The following is a 5,000-nucleotide window of genomic DNA, read 5'->3' as shown; positions in this document are numbered from 1 at the left end:
ACTGCAGACACAATCAAGCTCCACTTCCAGCTGAACCACATAGGCTTAATTGTGAGAGATGAACTGAAAACTGCACTCAGCCGACTCCTTTTGAGTGGTTATTTGCTGTGGTTAAAGAGGCTTCTGGATTAGCCCGGAGGTTGCATGCCTAATCAGTCTGAAGTGAACCAGCGGTCCCTGCTGCTTCTTGGTGACTACTGTCTACTCTGTCTCGCTGCATCGCCACGCCTGTTGCTAATAAACTGTATTGTGGTATGAGACCAGGTCATTTCATGAAGGGTTTATCCAGGGTTTATCTCTTACACAGAGGCGGCAGGGAAGACCAGAGAGTGGAAGGTAGTGTGTTACGAACCCCGTGGCTCTAAACATCTAGGGTGGATGGACATGAGACCCGTAACATAAATCATGCAAATTAGGAGTGTGACATGGAACAGTGAGAACAAAAATTACATAACAACCATGAACTACCGTCAAACATAAATGGTTTATTGCTGAACACACGGTAAAGGTTTGGGAAAAAGGGCTGAGCAGGACCCAAGAAATGAAACAATAGTGTAAAACACCCCTAAACTGATCTTGCCTGCCTCAAGAACCGCTAGGCTACTGCTACTCATAAAAAAATACAGTGGGTGGTCCGCTCAGGTCTAACTAGTGTTTATAGACAGTTCTTTCTACGGGAAATGTATGCCCAAGGGCAGCTAGCTCAAACTCCCCTTTTCCCAGAAACACACAAAGTTACCAAACAGAGTAACCAGCAAATTAATGAGTACTCTAAACACAGGACATCACAGTATCCATTACTCACATACAAAAAAGTAGTCTAACAAAATTACCAACCAGAGTAACCAGCAACTTAGTGAGTAAACAAAAACAGGACACCACAGTGTCCATACTCACATACGGAAATAGTCTCTCTCTCTCTCACAACAAACACAAGTGACTGGTTTTTATACAATGGGATGTGTGATTGACAAACCAGCAACAGGTGGTGCAATGCAGAGGAATGTTCACTGATTGGTCCACCTTAGCAATCAGCAGACACCTCAACGACCACCAATCAGGAACATACAGGACACCTGTGATTAGGGCAGAAGGAGAAGAAACACACAAAAACACAGGATACCTGTATCCGTAACATAGTGGAACTTGTTGACGTAAATGTAATGGAACAGGTTTAAGTCACAGATGGTGTTACTGTACTGGGCAACATGGATGAATGCTTTATCTAACAGCGGCTGAATAGAAACAATAATGCATTGATAGGGCGGGTGTTTGTGTTTAAGTTCCTCTGTATTGTTAGCTAATAAGCAGGCAGGGAGAGAGTGAACATCAGGCAGCGCGGGCGCCGGGCCATGCAGTGACATCAGGCAGCGCGGGCGCCGGGCCATGCAGTGACATCAGGCAGCGTGGGCGCCGGGCCATGCAGTGACATCAGGCAGCGCGGGCGCCGGGCCATGCAGTGACATCAGGCAGCGCGGGCGCCGGGCCATGCAGTGACATCAGGCAGCGCGGGCGCCGGGCCATGCAGTGACATCAGGCAGCGCGGGCGCCGGGCCATGCAGTGACATCAGGCAGCGCGGGCTCCGGGCCATGCAGTGACATCAGGCAGCGCGGGCGCTGGGCCATGCAGTGACATCAGGCAGCGCGGGCGCCGGGCCATGCAGTGACATCAGGCAGCGCGGGCGCCGGGCCCTGCAGTGACATCAGGCAGCGCGGGCGCCGGGCCATGCAGTGACATCAGGCCGCGCGGGCGCTGGGTCCTGCAGTGACATCAGGCAGCGCGGGCACTGGGTCCTGCAGTGACATCAGGCAGCGCAGGCGCAGGGCCATGCAGTGACATCAGGCAGCGCGGGCGCTGGGTCCTGCAGTGACATCAGGCAGCGCGGGCGCTGGGCCATGCAGTGACATCAGGCAGCGCGGGCGCTGGGTCCTGCAGTGACATCAGGCAGCGCGGGCGCTGGGCCATGCAGTGACATCAGGCAGCGCGGGCGCTGGGTCCTGCAGTGACATCAGGCAGCGCGGGCGCTGGGTCCTGCAGTGACATCAGGCAGCGCGGGCGCTGGGTCCTGCAGTGACATCAGGCAGCGCGGGCGCTGGGTCCTGCAGTGACATCAGGCAGCGCGGGCGCCGGGCCATGCAGTGACATCAGGCAGCGCGGGCGCTGGGTCCTGCAGTGACATCAGGCAGCGCGGGCGCCGAGCCATGCAGTGACATCAGGCAGCGCGGGCGCTGGGCCATGCAGTGACATCAGGCAGCGCGGGCGCCGGGTCCTGCAGTGACATCAGGCAGCGCGGGCGCTGGGTCCTGCAGTGACATCAGGCAGCGCGGGCGCCGAGCCATGCAGTGACATCAGGCAGCGCGGGCGCTGGGCCATGCAGTGACATCAGGCAGCGCGGGCGCTGGGTCCTGCAGTGACATCAGGCAGCGCGGGCGCCGAGCCATGCAGTGACATCAGGCAGCGCGGGCGCTGGGCCATGCAGTGACATCAGGCAGCGCGGGCGCCGGGTCCTGCAGTGACATCAGGCAGCGCGGGCGCCGGGTCCTGCAGTGACATCAGGCAGTGCGGGCGCTGGGTCCTGCAGTGACATCAGGCAGCGCGGGCACTGGGTCCTGCAGTGACATCAGGCAGCGCGGGCGCTGGGTCCTGCAGTGACATCAGGCAGCGCGGGCGCCGGGTCCTGCAGTGACATCAGGCAGCATGGGCGCTGGGTCCTGCAGTGACATCAGGCAGTGCGGGCGCTGGGCCCTGCAGTGACAGGTCACACAGTGACTCATCTCCAGGCTTCTGAGCAGAGCATGGCTGCCTGATGCATTTCTCTCCCTTCTTCCCTCTATCCTCCTCTCCTCTCCTCTCCTCTCCTCTCCTCTCCTCTCCTCTCCTCTCCTCTCCTCTCCTCTCCTCTCCTCTCCTCTCCTCTCCTCTCCTCTCCTCTCCTCTCCTCTCCTCTCCTCTCCCCCATTCCACACATCAGTATATTGCGATGGGAATGGAAATATCATGCATATTCAATGAGCAGAAAAGAGCATGGACTTGCAACAACAGGCTTTGATCTAAATGAGTCTGTGAAAAGGCGGATTCCTTGGGTTGGAACCGTCGGGCCGCAAAATAAAGGACATGGAACTTTTAATGGCTTGGCTTGCTTTTTCACAGCTGTTGCTATGCTCACTGCAATGGTGCCTCTTGTGACAGTCAAGTAGAGTATAAACAAACAAGCATTCAACAGCATGAAGCTGTCTGAGAGAGCAGAGCAGGTGTCTGGGCAGGGACATGTAGTCTTATCTGTGACAAATGACTACAGCGAAACCTTAAAGGTGGACTCAGCTAAATTACATTACCACAAGCAGCACCACAGATATTGAGATGAGTGAGACGCAAGACTTCGCTCTCACACAGTCACACACAGCATCTACGCATATTCTCGGGTTCACTTCATGCTGTTCACAGCTTGGTAGCTAGGGCACCAATACAGCAGAGAAGTTTCAACACTCTTATTTGTTGCGGAAATTGACCCAGTAAGCTGTTTACTTTCTGCATTTACGTCATATCGCTGAGTCTAACTTTAATGTGAAATATAACTATAATCCAACACGCCAGTCTCGACAACGTAAAAGTAAAAGGCCTATACTTCAGCATTTTGACGTACTCTACTGCGACCATCTTCTACAAGGGCTGGGGAAGGGGAGATCCACAAACCATTGATCTGATGCTCTCTCATTCATGGGTCTAGATCTTCAGCTGACATGGAGTGTGATGAGAAGGAAAGTGAAGTGAACAAAATGGCAGATTAAAGAACTCCGTCAGACAATTGAATTACATTACATCATTGATTTGGCTTGGCAGGCTGCCCAGGACCTGCTGTTTGCAGGCCAACCAAGCAAGCCCTGCTGTGTGTAAGCCAACCAAGCAAGCCCTGCTGTGTGTAAACCAACCAAGAAAGCCCTGCTGTGTGTAAGCCAACCAAGCAAGCCCTGCTGTGTGTAAACCAACCAAGAAAGCCCTGCTGTGTGTAAGCCAACCAAGCAGCAACAGGAGCAGCTCATAATTCTGTTAACCATCTCTTATGTAACAAGATGGCAGATTAATACTAACAGTCTGTCTGTATGTCTGTCTGTCTGTCTGTCTGTTTTTCTGTCTGTCTGTTTTTCAGTCCAGTCTCTCTCTCTCTCTGTCTCTCTCTCTCTGTCTTTCTCTCTCTCTCTCTCTCTTCTCTCTCTCTCTCTCTCTCTCTCTCTCTCTCTCTCTCTCTCTCTCTCTCTCTCTCTCTCTCTCTCTCTCTCTCTCTCTCTCTCTCTGTCTGTCTGCTTGGTGCTTAAAAGACATGCTCAGTGCTCACCAATAACTATGATGTTATTCATCAATAATTCATTGGAAAGTGTGTCTCTCTCTTTTCTCCCTCCCCCTCTCTCTCTCTTTCTCTCTCTGGTTCAATGTCCAACACTTTCTCACAGATACACTCCTGTTTATAACCCAACACTAATAAAACCTGGAACCTTTGACTGCATGGCTTAACAGGTGGCACAATCAGTCCTTGCGGACGGCGGATCTTTGATGTCAGCCACCTTTCAAAGTTGGGAGTGACTGACATACATCGTATGTTCCAAACAAGTAAAGTGTGCCATCTGTTGCTGTCTGCATTGTCACTGCAGCCCTTCGAGCACAGAGCACCGCTAATTAAAGACAAAATCTGGCTGATTGAAAAAGGAGCTCAGCTGCTGAGTAATGTTCTACAAAGCATGGCCTTTAGCCATTGATAGGATGGGGTTCACGTCTTATCAAATGTTCCTGTAGTGTTGGGGACTCGTTTAAAGATACGGCAGGAGGTTGGAGAATGAGGCATATAGGAAGAATATTCATATTGATATGGAGTGGGGGGAGGAGGGGAGGTGGTTTAGGGGGGCTTTTGGAGTTGTGTGACAGACATGAAGAATGCCAATAGAATGGAGATAAAACTTCATGTACTGATAAGTATAGAAATATTAGGGAAAAGCGTTTCCACAGC

This window comes from Coregonus lavaretus, assembly GCF_964263955.1.
Source record: "Coregonus lavaretus genome assembly, contig: HAP1_SCAFFOLD_5699, whole genome shotgun sequence".
NCBI classification, from domain to species: Eukaryota; Metazoa; Chordata; class Actinopteri; order Salmoniformes; family Salmonidae; genus Coregonus; species Coregonus lavaretus.
The sequence above is the reverse complement of the archived record's forward strand: the minus strand, read 5'-3'. Positions refer to the sequence as shown.